Raw genomic sequence first — 17,138 nt, 5'->3', positions numbered from 1 at the left:
GAGCTTGGGTAGGCCCGAAGGCCGTCGTCGACGACCGGAAGGTTTTTGCCGATGAGAGGTGCGTCGAGTGGGGAGATCGCGATCGAACACAATACCGCGAGTTGGGGTGAGGATTGCGAGTCGATCGTCGAACTGGAAGCTGTTCGGAACCGGTGAGCGAAGATCACATCCGAGCCCGATGGCGGAAAAAAACTATCTGAGGATGGAGCCGAAGCCCATGCGCAATACGATCCAAAGGAGGAGTCACCGACCTAGTGACTTCCAAAGTCTTTCCAAGAGGAAAAACAACTGCAAACATCCGGGCCCAACACCAGATGGCGATCTATGCAGAAGTGTGTAATCTGCAGCTCATATGCCTTGAACATACTATTCGCTGTTTTGTATAAAATATTATATCTAACATACTGTGAGGAAATTATATTTTTGCCCTCTGACATCAGGTCCTTTACACATTTAGCGCGATTGTGTATATTCATTGCCTAAATTATTTTCTCTTATTATGCACTGGAACCTCTGTTTCTCATATAGAACTAATACCCTGGTTCCGTTGTGAGTAGGGTTCCCTTGTTCCTTGTGGTTACTATTAATGAATATAAACACAGGGCATGCACTACCAACTGATGCTGGTAGATCACAATACAGATCCCCAACCGCGGCAGATTCCCACTACCCCAGTAATAATCACATACAACACTTTTCAAAAAACTGATTTATTAATTATCGAAAATGGCCAGCAGAGGTCAAGGCTTGATGTTCTCACAAGACCCACCTGCTCGTATGGTCCAAACCCATGGGGTTCAATCCAGCACATTGTCAGTTCTGTACCTTCCACCAGGTTCACCTTGGGTTGCAGGGGGGGGGAGCAAGAACTCAAGTGAGTCACACACCCTAGTCTCAAAGATCGGAGAAGAGCACCACAGAACCACTGGAGGGACCCGTCAATCCATCCTGGACAGCCTTCCAACTTGGCCTTCATTGGAGGTTTCCCACATAGCAGCTAGTCCACCTTTTAGACACCGAGAACCCCAAGATCAGTCAGTTTTAGGTTAGCGTGCTAGAAATCGCATTACACTGGCTGAGAGAAGAGATGAGAACAATGTGCAGCACAAAGCGATCCGAGTGGCGAACACCTGGTCGGTACTGATGGGAAACACAATGGCTTCTTCACACATTCTTCTGGGCTATACACAGTACAGCACCGGAGTCAAGTTGTAGATTGGCCTGAAGAGAAATAAAAAAAAAATTCTAATCAACAGCAGACCTCCCTTCAGGCAGTCTTGCGTCCTTCACTGGCCTCTTTCGCTATCAAATCGGAGCTCAATCCAGACCTCACATTCACAGCACGTGCACACACCAAAAAATATACACACACTTTTCTCCCCTCAATGCCCCTTCTATTCCCTCGACTCCTCCAGGTACGTGGGCAAGCTAGTAACGTATTTTGCTTCGTTTTCATTGCTGGGACTCCACTATAGAGGTGGACAGGATGGGAACGAGTTTGCTTCTATTCATGTGAAACCACTAGGGAGGTGGCAGGCTATTAATAGATTTACTTCTGTTCCCAGGACTTCCCTAGGTAGGTGGGAAGCTGGGTTATGAATCTAACAAAGATATCAATGACAATTAATTGATTGTCGCAGGTAATTAGGTTTTTATTTTTTTTAAAAAAGACCTTTAATACGGAAATCTTGCAAGAGAGAATTCTAGATCAAAATTAATCTTTTGGAGAACGTATGTATTTACCATTAAAGTGCTTATTGGCTAATCCTGAAGTCACGAACTAGAGAGGGAGAGTCAGACAGCATCTCAAACATGTCATATATGAAAGAATAGTTTTTACTGTTTTCCAATTGTTGCATAACATACTGTTGTCCCAATGATACGGCATTCACTAAAACACAGACATCCTAAAATTAGATTGTACACTGTCAAGGATGCAGAAAGGATTGTTACTTACCCTGTATCTTTTCTTGGCATTAAGTGCTGTAGATTCACACGCTATGATGTGGTGATGTGTCTTAGTGTACCTTTGTTCTGTGTGAGGAGATCCGGGTTGAGGGTGGGCCTAGGGAGAGCCCGATCAGTGCTGTGAACCATGCTTGGCGAGCCCATGTTGGTGCTACGAGTATTATTGTAAAGGATGTTTGCTTGAGCTTTCTAACCACTAATTGAAGTAGTGGGCGAGGAGGAAGAGAGTATGCAAATATCCCTGACCAGCTGATCTCATCCATAGAGCGTTGCCCTTAGATTGGTGGTGTGGGTACCTGCTTGCAAAGTTTGGGCATTTTGCGTTTTCTGGGTTTGCGAACAGATTTGTGGAAACCCCCATCTTTGACAGTATGGTCGGAGGGCTTTGGGGTGCAGTTGCCATTCGTGGACCTGTTGCTGCGTCCTGCTTAGAAAGTCCATAACTTGATTGCTTGTCCCTAGAACATGTTCTGCCAGTCAATGAACATTGCGATGTATCGTTAAACTCAATATTTACTGTTTTAAACGTGATCATTGGAGAGTGTGTGCTCCCCAGGGTTTTGTATGTAATACATAGTTGTTATATTGTCTGTTGAATTGGGATACCTTAGTGTTGTAGGTGAGGTAGGAATGCTTTCACTGCTAGGTGTACAGCTTGCAGCTTTTGGAAATTTATATGGAGATCCTGGTGTTTGAAGTCCCATATTCCATGGATTGTATGGTCTTAGAGAGGAGCTCCCCAACCCATAAGGGAAGTATCCGCTGTCAGTTATTTGTGGAACTGGGTCTTGAATAGGCCGCCCTTTGGATACGTTTTGTGGATTCCATCACGGCAGAGTGATGGGTGGGGCTGTCTACCAACACTATATCCTGGAGTTGACCCTGTGATGTGCCCTGTGGATACTGTAGGAAAGTCATTGCTTAGTAGTTGTGTTTGAGTTACGGATATTATTTCCGCGACCTCTTCCTGTAAACGCGTTTCCTCTGTATGCGGCCCTGAAAAAGGTTTTAGAGGTATAGGTTTTGCCCTTGATTTTTATATGCTGACCCTGTGTTGTCCAAGGAGTCAGATCTTGCACTTTGTTTGTAGTTGGGCCTACGAAATGAACCACAATAATTACTTGTCCGTAGAGCTCCTATTGATTTTGAAACTGTGAGAAAATGCCTCTTTGGACTTAGTTAGCCCCCACTTTTTGCCTGGTTTTGATGTGGCTTTGACTGTAGTGCACAGGGTCCCTTCCAACCAGGCCCGTGTCAGTGCTCTTCCCTAAAAACATCCACAAGTGATACATCAGCTCCCTGTAGGTCCCTGGTAAGGGGTACCTAGGGGACCTAGGACCTGGGAGCTGAAGAGGGTCCCCTGGGACCCCCCCCGTCTAGGGACACACGTCTGGGCATACCCTGCCAACTTGGGGCGAACAAAGCAAACACAAGATGATGGATTCACCCAGATCTGTGACTGGAGGCGAGTGTCTGAAAATCTTCAGCACTCTGTCCATCATCCCCATGCGTTTGCTTGGTTTGTCCTAACATTTGCCGAAGCCCTAAGCTGCCACTACCTACCTGATTTTCCGGGTCCTGAGCAGGCCACTGTAGACGGGGCACAAACGCTGTGTGTTTCTTCCGCCCGGCCCACGCCACCGGCCGTAGCTGGGGGAACTACAGCTCCCATGAGCCCCTGCGGTGCAGCCCACTTCCGGACACCAGCGCGCCCGGAAGCGCTTTAAAAGCATTGGCTCCCTCGGTGGAGCGGGGGACATTTGCCGAAGCCCTAAGCTGCACTACCTACCTGATTTTCCGGGTCCTGAGCAGGCCACTGTAGACGGGGCACAAACGCTGTGTGTTTCTTCCGCCCGGCCCACGCCACCGGCCGTAGCTGGGGGGAACTACAGCTCCCGTGAGCCTCTGCGGTCCAGCCCACTTCCGGACACCAGCGCGCCCGGAGGCGCTTTAAAAGCATTGGCTCCCTCGGTGGACATTTGCCGAAGCCCTAAGCTGCCACTACCTACCTGATTTTCCGGGTCCTGAGCAGGCCACTGTAGAAGGGGCACAAACGCTGTGTGTTTCTTGCGCCCGGCCCACGCCACCGGCCGTAGCTGGGGGAACTACAGCTCCCGTGAGCCCCTGCGGTGCAGCCCACTTCCGGACACCAGCGCGCCCGGAGGCGCTTTAAAAGCATTGGCTCCCTCCGCGTCGCGGGACGCGCGCGGGCGGCGCCGGGCTGAGCCCGGGTAGAGGGCGGGCTGTCTGTGGCCGTCCGGGGTCGACGGAGGCCGAGCCGGGCCACCCCTCTGGCCAGTATCATCAGGACACCCGCATGTGAGTAATGTTGGTTGTGACTCAGGGCTGATAAAGGCTATAGTATACTCCAACCACTCGAGACTTTACCATCTGACAAGACACTCATGCTGGGTTTGTTTCTTGTGAAAGTCGTGACAAGGGGTGGAAGGGTCAAAAACGCTCCTGGCCCACGTGGGGTGTAGTGATTGTGTGGCTTGGTGGGAGTGATTAAATATCCCCAAGATATTTGTATAGGTACTGATCAGTAGCGGGGGGGAGGTATGACAGGCAAAACGGTTACACGCTCGATAAGAGCAAAGCGCAGTACTACCGAGGCCTCTCAGGCGCATAAAGACGACATCAGTTCTGTATTCCCCGTTATGACGCAGCCTACAGCCATTGATCGCATGCTCCAAAGAGCGTTAGGGGCGGTGTCGAGCGAAATTGAGCGCACAGAGAGGCGCTTGTCTTTAACCCCAAATCCTGATCTTTTTTTTGCCACTCAAGATCAGGACCAGGAGGTCTTGTTGATCTTACCCCCTAGTCCCGCAGAGATCAGTGAGAAGGATATTTCAAGTGCCCAACTAATTGCTACCAGGCACAAGGAGGATTCAGGGCCTACTAAACGTGCCATCCCACAAAATAAAAAGAAATGCGGTCAAAAAAAGCGTAAGATTACAAATAAATCAATTACCTCCCCCAATCCTGTGAGTAGAAATAATAGCGGGGCAGATCCCCCAATCTGGTTAACTAAAATCATGTTAGACTTACAGGCCCATATTGAAACATTCATTATAAATCAGTTGAAGCCGGTGACAAGTAGGTTGGACAAGATCGTAAGCGAACTTAAGAACAGGGAGATAAAAGGTGGTTTATTAGGGGTGCCAAGTAACTCCACTAGTACCCGAGATACTAATCCAGTGACCCAAAGGGAGAGTAATACCAGTAACACAAGGGACGTACAAATAACATCTGCACAGATCCACGACGCCCCGGCTCCACATAGACAAGAGCTCAGGAATCACAACCCTAACGAGAGCGGCCTGCACTCTAATAATGGCCTAGGTGTACAACATTTGGATAAGCAATCCCAACCCCCTGTTGACCCCAAAGTAAAAGCAGTAAATCATGGAGATAGGTCTATTTTAACACACGACACCAAGAGATTCCCTACCATAAATCTTCCCCCAGAGTCGTGCCCGTTGGTCGTAGTGTTTGCTGGGGTCCCGGAATTAAAAGACGACCAGAGAGAATCGCACCAGGAGCTAAAAAATAAACTCATCTATTGGCTGACCCAAAATAGACCATTAGCTAATAATCAGGTTGGGGAAATCCTCCTGGTCAGAAGAAGTGAATTGGATAGGGACTAGACCTAAAAACATTGAAGGAAACTGCATTATTGCTAACTTCAGGGACAGGGGGGTGGTTGAGCATATTTTAAGACAGGGACCATCTGGAAGCGCAAGCGGTATAAGGCCTTTGTCACTCAGCTACTTCTATTTGAGGCAGCAGGTATCAAATGAGGGACAGCACAACATATGGAGATGCGTGGAGGGACGAAACCCCAGCTTAAACGGGGCCCCAAATTGCATACAACAAGTGACAGGGATTTGGGAAGGAGGACACCCATGCTGGGCAAATAAGTTTACTCCATTAAGGTCGCTAGAAGAGATTGACTGACTACTCATCCCACATTCCCCTGTAGTGCAGGCTGACACGGATCATAATAAACCCGATCTGAATGAATTGACAGGAGGAACCCTATCCATACATCGTTTGACCAAAGAGAATGGACAGTTATCATCAGGGTTGGGCAGGTGTAGGACTTCAGCAAGGATCTCAGAAGCGTTAGACCCATCGCTAGGGGTTGCTTACAAACACCCCTAGGGACGGGAACTATAGCCCCAGATCCAATACAGCAGGATAGGGATCTGCAGAAACTATCTCCCAGGAATAAAGGGGGGCGGGTTAATATTACTCAAGGTATGCCAGGTGTGGGGCCCGTTAATATCGCGAAAGCGAGCATGAAAATTATCTCTTGGAATATTGCAGGCATCGCAGGAAAATTCGACAATAAGGAATGGCGCCAATATATGGCCCACTTTCATATAATTTGCCTACAAGAAACCTGGGCAACGGATAACACCCACCTCCATATGGCTGGCTATAAATGTTTTTTTACACCAGCACAAAAAACCTCCTCAGGTAGAGCTAAGGGCGGCTTGATAATATATGTAGATCTGAACATAGAAGGCAAATGGTCTAATGTGGACTGGTTCGCATGGAACATCCAGGCCCTGAGGTTTAGGAACAAAGAGTTTGGGCTTGTGTTGTTCAATGTGTATAATACCGGCCTCCCTGATAATGATATCTCCATTCTGAGGGAACTGGATGCGAAGATGAATCAAGAACTCGCACCTGCCTATGGTGCCCTGGCACTATCTACACTAGTAATGGGTGATGTGAATTGTCACTTATGCCCGCGGTTGTTACCGATTAGTATGAACTGGTCAAAATGCCCAATAGAAAAAGGTCCCCATTTCAGCCACTCACTAAGTGGTATAGAATTGGGTAAGCTCATCCACTCTCACGATCTGGAACACACAGTCGATATGATCCCACTGGGGCCGGATGGCACACTCCCCCCTACCTTTAAAGGGAGAGGGTGCTCTTCCTATATAGATTATATTCTCGCCTCTAGATGTTTAAAAAAATCGGATCATTGAAGTAGGAATTGAGTGGAGCCCATTTAGCGACCATAACCCCTTGGTTATGGAATTTTTGCATCAGGCTAAACAAAAGAATAAGCCAGTTGGGGGCATCCTTGAAAGTGTGATGGCCGAAGGCAGAAGACTCAAGTGGGCGAAATTAGATGGGGACAGATTTTATCGGTCCCTGATGGAAAGAGGAAAGTCACTCATTGATGAGTGTTTAGACCTCTCTGTGGCAGGGGCGCGTTTAATAAATGCATTTGGACAAATAACCAGCTTGGTGGAAGGGTTATTGTTGACCAAGGCCCCAAAGATAACCCACGCGAACTTGCCGAGATGGTTCGACGGCGGTTGTACACGAGCTTTGAAGGACTTAAAAAATGCCCTGAGCAGCAAACTCAGGGACCCAGTAAAAGTTAATACATACAGATCTACATATAGGAAGGAGCTAAAAAGAAGGAAAGTAACACTGCAAGGGGAAGCATGGGCAGCCCTGAGGGAGGCCTCTGAAAAAAGGGATATTACAGAATTTTGGAGATTAATAAATTGCCCTTGTTTTCAAGACAATAATGCCCCTGAGGTCGCAACAAGCAACAAACATCCTCCCGGAACAGTGGATAGCTCACTTTGAGGGCCTATACAACCATGGGTGGGGGGGGGGGGAGGGGTGAACACGCAGGGAAAGATGCTGGAATTTTCCCTAGAAGAAATGAGACTGGGTATTGAGGGACTCACCAAAAATAAAGCCCCGGGCCCAGATGGGACCCCCCCCGGACTTATTCCTGAGTAACGTGGAATTATGGCCCCCTATTTTAACTAGAGTAATAAACGCGGCCATTATGGTCGGTCTGCCTCGGTCTTGGTCATCGGCCATTATAGTACCCATTTTTAAAAAAGGTAACGGAGATAACCCCCAATGCTACCGCCCTATTTCTTTGATAGATGTTACAGCTAAAATCCTGGGAAGAGTAATCCTGAATCGATTGACCGAGTGGGCTGAGGATAATAACATCATCTCAGACGCCCAGTACGGTTTTCGGACCGGCAGGTCTACCAGCGACCAATGCCTGAACCTATACATGCTGGTTGCAAAGTTCACTAAAACCAGCAATGAAGCCATGTATTTGGGGTTCATGGACTTGGCCGCTGCATTCGACCATGTCAACAGGAACAAACTCTGGGCAATGATGAACCAACTTGGAATTGACCCAGGTATAATTTGCACACTGAGGGAATTGCACAGAGAGACCTCCGCCAGGGTACGTTATAACAAGGACGGGGCGCTGACTGATTCCTTCAGTTGTACTAGCGGCGTGAGGCAGGGATGTTTCTTAGCCCCTTTCTTATTTTCGTTATATATTAATAATTTGGAACAATACCTTAATGACCTAAAAACAGACTGTCCAAGGGCAGGGACACGTAATATCCCGGTACTGCTATACGCAGATGATGCGGTTCTCCTGGCGCGAACCCCTAAAAGCCTGCAGATCCTAATTGATGGGTTCGTAAAATTTATGGAGGCGTTAGATTTGTCTGTCAATTTAAAAAAATCATATGTAATGACAGCAGGCCACAAACCACTGACCAGTTTTACTTACAGAATTGGCAGCCACACATTAGAAAGGGTGCAATAGTTTTCGTATTTAGGTGTGCTCTTTGATGAGTCACTGAAATTCGCACCTTTGGCCCAGGAAAGGTGTGGCAAATTGGTGGCATCATTTGGGGCCATATCAGGTTATGGGAGGAGAGTTGGCCGCTGGTGTCCGGAACAAACAATGAACCTTTATGGCTCAATGTGTTGTCCCAAAACCATGTACGGCTCAGAAGTATGGGGATTTATAAACCTTGATGGTCTAACAAAGGGAGGAAAATATTTCGCTCAGTATTGAAAGTCCCTAACTGTACACCAGCTGTAATAGTCCACAAAGTAGTAGGAAGACCTTACCTAGAGGATTTGATTAAGTTTAGACCAATTCTGGCCTGGCTCAAAATATGGACGAACCCGGAAGCCGCGTTGAGCAGGTTGATCATACAAGATTGCCTTGGTAGAGACAAAAGCCTGAATATCCCATGGCTTAATTATGTTAAGACTAGCCTGGAATATACGGGTCGCCAAGAGCTGTACTCAAATCCCTCATTAATTATTGCTCAGGATAAGCTCAACCTGAAGAGAATTTTTATGGAATCAAGAGTATCGGGCAGAATTACAATAGAAGGGAGCAAACCAACAGTGAGTACTTATAGCAGGCTCGAAACTACTGAAGGGATGGAACCATATTGAATATGCTACTTACCAGTATGCATCTGTTCTTAGCATGTAGGGCTGCTGACATTCATATCTGTGCATAGATCGCCGTCTAGTGTTGGGTCCGGATGTTTGCACGTTGTTGTCCTGGAAGAGTCTTCGAAGTATCCTGGGATAGGTGACTCCTCCCCTGGACTACAGTGCGCATGGGCATCCTCTCCATCCTCAGATTGTTTTTCGCCATTGTGGCAGTGATGGAGTAGATACAGAAAGTGATGACCATGCTTACAGTAATTCTGAGAGCTGCAGCTGCTACAGGCGCCGGGGAGGAGGGAGGGCGTTATGAATGTCAGCAGCCCTACATGCCAAGAACAGATGCATACTGGTAAGTAGCATATTCAGTTCGAGGCATGTGGGCTGCTGAATTCATTTCTGTGCATAGAATACATTGCAGTACCTCCTATTAGCGGCGGCTACCAGTGCCAGCTGCAGCGGTCTGAAAAAGAGTTTTGAGAACAGCCTGTCCTACAGCTGCCTGCGGTTTTGATTGCACATCTACACAATAGTGTTTGGTAAATGTGTGTGTAGTGGACCAGGTGGCTGCTCTACATATATCATGCAAAGGAATGTTTCCCAGGAAAGCCATGGAGGCCCCTAACTTACGTGTTTAGTGGGCTCGTGGGGGAATCGTTAATGTGCGTTTAGCTTTTTGATAGCAAATTTGAATACATTTAACGATCCATCTGGCTATACCTGCTTTGGAGATAGCGTTACCTTTGTGGTGTGGGGCAAAGGCAACGAAAAGTTGTTTAGTCTTCCTAAAGACCTTAGTCCTGTCGATATAGTACATGAGGGCTCTCTTCACATCTAGTGTATGGAGTGCTCTTTCTGCGACAGTTTGTGGGTTTTGAAAGAAAACAGGCAGTTCAATAGTTTGGTTCATGTGGAACTGCGATATCACCTTGGGCATGAATTTGGGGTTGGTACGTAGTACGACCCTGTTGGCGTGAACCTGTATAAATGGCTCTTGAACGGTTAGTGCCTGGAGTTCACTAACTCTTCTCAAAGAAGTGATTGCTACTAGGAAAGCTACTTTCCAGGTGAGGAATTGAATCTCGCATGAGTGTAGAGGTTCAAAGGGTGGACCCATCAGGCGTGTGAGGACCAAGTTGAGGTTCCACATTGGAGCTGGTGGGTGGCTTGGAGGAATTACTCGTTTGAGTCCTTCCAAGAATGCTTTGATGGCAGGCACTCTGAATAAAGAGAGGTGCTGCCTGTTCTGGAGATAGGCTGATATTGCGGTCAAATGGACACGTATAGAGGTGTATGCCAGATTGCATCGGTATAGGTGTAAGAGGTAACAAATTATGTTTTGGATGGATGCGTCTAGCGGGTTAATGTCATTATTATTGCAGTAAATGACGAACCTTTTCCATTTGGCTGCATAGCAAGCTCTGGTAGTGGGTCTCCTGGCCTCCTTAATGATGTCCATACAGTCAGGTGGCAGGTTTAGGTAGCCAAACTCTAGGACTTCAGGAGCCAGATTGCCAGGTTCAGCTGTTGCGGATCTGGGTGCTGAATCTCTCCATGGTTCTGCGTCAAATGCGCGGGTTTGATCCGCAGCCTTTGATGCGGCACCACGGAAAGTTCGAGAAAGGTGGTGTACCATGGCTGGCGTGCCCACGTTGGAGCAACCAGGACGAGTGTCAGTGAGTGTTGTCTGAGTTTGCGAGCCACCAGCGGTATCAACGGCGCTGGGGGAAAAGCGTACGCAAATCTGCCGGACCAGTTCATCCATATCGCATTGCCCTGCGACTGCGGATGTGGGAACCTGGCGGCAAAGCTTTGGCATTTTGCGTTTTCGCTTGTGGCGAATAGGTCTATCTCTGGATGACCCCACTGCTGGAAGTACGGTTGGAGTACTGATGGGTGTAACTCCCACTCGTGCATCTGGTGGCTGTGTCTGCTGAGCAGATCCGCCATCTGGTTGTCCTTGCCGGGGAGGTGCTCCGCCATGAGGAACATGTTCCTCTGAATGGCCCACTTCCACATGCTCTGAGCCAGATGAGAACTGTGGAGAGTGTGTTCCTCCCTGCTTCTGTATGTAGTACATGGCGGTTATGTTGTCCGTCCGGATCAACACGACTTTGTTGCACAAGTGTACTTTGAATGCTTTCATAGCCAGGAAGATTGCCATCAGTTCTAGAAGGTTGATGTGCATCTTCTTTTGTTGTTGTGTCCATAGTCCCTGCACTGTGTAATGGAGTACATGAGCTCCCCATCCCTGGAGAGACGCGTCCGCCGTCAGTATCATCTGTGGGACAGGCTCTTGGAACGGTCAGCCCTTGCAAAGGTTTTGTGGATTCCACCAATGCAGAGAGTTGTATGCCCGACCGCTCACCAACACTAGGTCTTTTAGCTGTCCTTGAGCCTGATTCCATTGACGTGCTAAGCACTCCTGAAGCGGGCGCATATGTAGTCTCGCGTGTGGGACTATGAAAATGCAGGAGGCCATCATGCCTATCAACTGCATGAACACTCGCGCGGGAAGGGAGTGTTGGGGTCTGAACTTGGAAATCAGCATTTGCATGCTGTTGATTCTCACTAAATTCGGCTGAGCTGTGGCCGCCAGAGTGTCTATGGTCGCACCTAGGTACTGTTGTACGTTTGCGGGTTGGAGATGGGATTTTGGGTAATTTAGTGAGAACCCCAGACTGTGAAGAAGGTGAATGGTGCGGGACATGTGGCCGGCACATCGCTGGGCTGACTTTGCCTGAACAAGCCAGTTGTCCAGGTATGGGTAGACATGAATGTGTTGCCTCCGTAAATGTGCGGCCACAGTAGCCAGGCACTTTGTGAAAACTCTGGGCGCTGTTGTCACGCCGAAGGTAAGAACCTTGAATTGGTAGTGCTGCCCTTGAATAGTGAACCTGAGATATTTCCTGTGTGATGGGTGAATGGGTATGTGGAAATACGCATCTTTGAGGTCTAGCGTGGCTAGGAAGTCTCCCTGTGTGAGCAGTGGTAGGACTTGTTGCAGGGTGAGCATGGGGAAATGCTCCGAGAGAATGTAGCGGTTGAGGGGTCTCAGGTCTAGTATAGGTCTGAGTGACCCGTCCTTTTTCGGTATTAAAAAGTACAGGGAGTACACCCCCGTACCTTGCTCGTGGACTGGTACGGCCTCTATTGCGCCTTTTTGTAGCATACTTAGCACTTCCTGCTGTAATAGCGTTAAGTGCTCTGAGGACATAGGACGGTGTTTTGGAGGTATTGTGGGTGGAGTGGAGGTTAATTCTAGGCAGTAACCGTGTTTGATAATATCTTTGACCCACCTGTCCGTGGTGATGGAGTTCCACGTGGACAGGAACCTTTGTAGCCTTCCCCCCACAGGTGTTATGTGGTCGGGAGGAAGGGAGAGGGCGTCACTGTTTGTTCTTGGAGGAGGACCTGGTGTTGCCGTATCCGCGTCCTCTGCCCTTTGTGCTTGAGCCACGATATCCACCCCGGGTGTTTTTATCGTAGGAACTTTGTGTGTTTCCCTTGTTGTAGGTTTGCTGTGACCCCTGTCCTCTACCTGCTCCTCTATTTCCGGGGCGACGAAAGGAGCCGCTCCAAAAGGTCTGCGTTTGGAGAGCCCCCATGGACTTTGCAGTGTCTGTGTCCTTTTTTATTTTTTCTAGGGTGGTGTCAACCTCTGGCCCGAATAAGTAGTCGGGGTTGACCGGCTGATTGAGGATGTTATTTTGCACCTCCGGTTTGAATCCGGAGATTCGTAACCAGGCGTGTCGTCGTAACATGACGCTAGTGTTTATGGCTCTGGCGGCTGTATCTGCGGCATCCAGTGCACACTTAATGGATGCGTTCGTGAGGAGTTGACCCTCCCTGATGAGGATCTCTGCTCCCTCTTTGTATTGGTCAGGTAGATGTTGGAGTAATGTTTCTAATGTGTCATAATGTGCACAATCGTAGCGAGCTAGGAGCGCCCGAGTATTGGCAATACGCCATATGTTAGCTGCTTGTGCTGCAACCCGTTTGCCAGAGGTCTCTAGCACCTTGGACTCTTTGTCCGGGGGAGGAGCATCTCCTGTCGTCTGCGAGTGCGCCCGTTTGCGAGCGTTCGCGACTACAATGGAATCCAGAGGTAGCTGGCCTCTAATGTAGGTAGGATCCCCAGGTGCCGACCTATATTTCTTGTCGATCCTGGGGTTTATTACTCTGGCCCTGGTGGGTTCCTTGAAAATGTCCTTTGCTGGTTTGAGGACACCTTTTAACATGGGTAGAGTTTTTATATTCCTTTCTGAGGATGCGAAAGTATCCATGAGAAAATCGTCCTCGATGGTGTCAGAGTGGAGTTGCACACCATGATTGGCCGCAGCACGTTCAATGAGGGCGTTGAATGCGGCAGTGTGATCTGTGGGAGACGTTTTTGCGCCATATAGCTGCGTGCCCTGTGTATCCATAGGTGCACCCGGGTCTACAGGGTCATCCCAAGCCTGGTCAGGGTCCTGTTGGCCTTCAGGGTCCATCTCTCCGGGGTAGGGGACGTGGTCACCCATGTAGTCCTCCAAAGCTTCGGTGTCGGAGTGTGTCGGAGAGAAGGACAGTGGATCTTGGTAAGAGGTATGGAGAGGTTCGTAAAGAACTGGTTCCGAATCCACTGGCAACTTTTTCTTTAGCGGGATCCGGTAGGAGTCCAGAGCTGGCTCGGAAGTTATTCTCCTCTTGTGGAGCATCATTCTGCCGGTGTCGGCATCGATGATGTGTGATGGTGACGTCTCCGCAGGAGAGCGTTCTGCAGGTGTGATCCTGGTGTGGGTGACACGTGTTCTGATTTCAAACAGTTTTGGGGCCGTAGATGGTGGCAGGCCAAAAGTGATGTTGGCCGGCGCCGGAGAAGGCTTTTGAGCTTTTTTCGGCTCGGAGCCCGACGTGTCCTGGAGGACTGCCTTGTCTTTGATGCGTTGCAAGGACGCTGCAACTTGCTGCACCTGGAGCGCCGACGGTTCTTTGGCGCCGACCGGTTCCGTAGAGGCGGGCGTGGACTTTTTCGGCGCCACTGGGTCATCGAGTCGAGGAGAGGTAGAAGCCGTCGACGGCGTCGATGATTGTGCCCTTGGTGCTGCCTTCGAAGCGGTGTGAGACGCAGCAGCCATGGTGACCTTTGCGGCCGGAGCCGATTGTTTCGGTGCCGGGAGCCGAGGCGGTTTGGCGGTACCGATGGTCTTTTTCCGTGCGTTGGCGCCGACGTCGGCTGCTGCAAGCTCGGCACCGAAGACCCGTTTGGCGCGGTCTGTGCCGACGGGTTTGGCTGGCGTCGAAGGTGTGGTGGGCTTCGATCCGACCAGTGTCACTTTCAGTTTCGGTTTCTGATGAACCAATACGGCTTTCGGTTTCGGTGAAGGGAAACCAGTCGTTTTGGGTATTAATGGCTGCCGCTGAATGTCCGAGGCCGGGCCAGAGGGCGGGGCCGAAGAACTGCGGGATAGGTCTTGGGTAAGGCCCGAAGGCGATCCCTCGACCGGAGCCATAGACTGACGCACTGGGATATCCTCAGTTTGTATGGGTAGGCCTTGCTCGTCAGCGGACCTACTCTCTTCGGCCCCTAAGGCCTCATCGTAGTCTCCTACCTCGGTGTCGGCTTCGTCTCTGTGAAAGAGTCGTTCTTCGATGTCTTCCGATCCGGAGTCGTGGTCGGAAGCGGGGCTGGAGGGTAGGTTATCCACGTCATCTTCGTCCTCGGCGCTGAAGATGTTGGCCGGTGCCGCTTGCTGCGCTTCAAGTCTCGCCGCTCGTCGATTCCGGAGAGTCTTCTTGGATCGGAATCGGGCACAGGCCATACATGTGGACTCGTCGTGATCCGGTGAAAGGCATTTGTTGCACACCGGATGGACGTCGACATGGGGATATTTCGCGTTGCATACAGGACACCGCTTGAATGGTGTCCTCGATTCCATCGTCGATGTCGATGGTCGGGTATGATGCGAAAAAGTTGTTCTTGAGGTTAGTAAACTAACAAATAACTATCGATACCGATCGGGAACAGTACCGACGCGAACTAAAGGCCTGTAAAAAGTTTTTCCTAGCTTGAGTCAAGATAAGCACATCCGAACCCAATGGCGGAAAAAAACAATCTGAGGATGGAGAGGATGCCCATGCGCACTGTAGTCCAGGGGAGGAGTCACCTATCCCAGGATACTTCGAAGACTCTTCCAGGACAACAACGTGCAAACATCCGGACCCAACACTAGGCGGCGATCTATGCACAGATATGAATTCAGCAGCCCACATGCCTCGAACCTCTGTGTCATGTATAATGCTCAAGAAAGGTTTTTAATGTCACGTTTTAGGCTCAATTTTTTACCTTATCTGTTAGCTGACCCAGCTGGTTTTAGTCATTCAATTGAGCAGAAGGGTGCCTGCGGCTGCGACAATAGGTCTCCGCAGGACACCCTTCATTTTGTACTTTTATGTCCCATATATGCAACCCCAAGACGCAGATTTTTAAAAGATATTTTAAAAAAGGCTAGGTTCACTCGAGCCAAAGAGGCATTGACCTTCCTACAAAGGGCTAGTGACCCGCTAACATTGTGTTCGGTGATAAGCTTCCTGAAATTTGCACTTAGACTCAGGGTAACTAGAGGACAGTATTAAGCACGAACACTGTAGACCCCCTACTCGTCATTAGTTTTTAAGATAGATTTCCTGTGAAGAATGAACGATTTGTATGTACATAGATTCAGTCAATGTTCGGTATAATCATTTAATACTGTTTTATTTGTATATATGTGTATTCTTTTATGATGCTTTTTAACCACCGAATAAAGAACTATTGAATTGAATTGTCCTAAAATTGGCAGGGTATGCCCAGGCGGGGGTGCCTTGCTCACTTTGCCACTGGATTCAAGCTAGCCTTGCTAATGAGGGGTATTACCCCAAAACCGGTCCCAAGAAGCTAGTTTCCAGTCCAGGGAAGACCTGGCTTGGCAGTTCAGGCTGGACTGTTCCCACGAGGCACAGGGTCAAGAATGATTTGCATATAGCAGTCTGAACCGGGGTGGCGAAGTGAGCTAAAGAACGATGATGGATTCAACCCAGATCTGTGAATGGGGGTGAGGTTCAGCGATCCGTTCATCATCTCCTTGTGTTTGATGTTTAGAAGGACACTTCAGACAGAAACAGAATGAAGTGTGTTCCATTAGTAGATCATTCTCCGATAAAGTCCATGATCGACACAATAACATCGACTGAAGATCTACTAGCTAACCGAAGAAAGCCCGAAAGTCTCGAACCAGAGAGCGAGAGATTACTTCTGAACCAGTCGGTGGAAAAACACAATCTGGCAATGAAATTGCGGACCATGCACAGTATTACCAAGAGGAGGAGCCACACAGCCTCATGGCTCGAAGAAAATGTCTTGGGACAAAAACAACTTGTAATCATCCGAGCCCAACACTAGATGGCAGACTTATGAACTGCATGTGTATCTACAGCACACATGCCTCGAACACAAGGTTATCTGGATGTGGAAACAGCCTCTATAAGTAGGGATTGTGACGGGTCTTTAAACTGAGACTAGGCGCAGTTTGTTAACACTGATGAGAAAAGGAAGGGATCCTTGCAAGACAAGAGCATAACAGACACGGTGTCCCGAGATTAACTCTACTCAGTTCAGAAGAAAAACCTTTTTTTCAGGAACTGAAGCAAGGTCCCTCCTCCAATAAATGTTAAATGAACGAGCAAGATACTCACCAATGCAAATTAAGAACCCCCCCCCCCCCCCACCCCGAATAGGTCTAACAGGAGCTGGTACTATGCCGCACATATGCATCAGTGTACATGAATTTATACATGCACACAAGCAGCATAAACATGCATACATGTTTAAATATTTTCATGGGATTTTTTCATTGCTAGTATCAGTATTGAAGGCCGTT

General features: G+C 48.8%; 1 protein-coding gene across 1 annotated transcript in view; it reads right to left on the bottom strand.

The window, feature by feature from the left end:
• Window positions 1-694: 694 nt before the first annotated feature.
• The window catches only part of RPL7L1 (ribosomal protein L7 like 1), a 48,916-nt gene continuing 32,472 nt past the window's right edge, over window positions 695-17,138 (bottom strand). Inside the window, exon 7 of the mRNA XM_085610111.1 lies at window positions 695-1,221. The gene's annotated coding sequence lies outside the window, so the exon portion shown is untranslated. The remainder of the gene's footprint in view (window positions 1,222-17,138) is intronic.

The sequence above is a fragment of the Triturus cristatus genome, chromosome 6 (assembly GCF_964204655.1).
Source record: "Triturus cristatus chromosome 6, aTriCri1.1, whole genome shotgun sequence".
NCBI lineage: Eukaryota > Metazoa > Chordata > Amphibia > Caudata > Salamandridae > Triturus > Triturus cristatus.
Note: the sequence above shows the minus strand (reverse complement) of the source record. Positions and strands in the feature narration are given on the sequence as shown.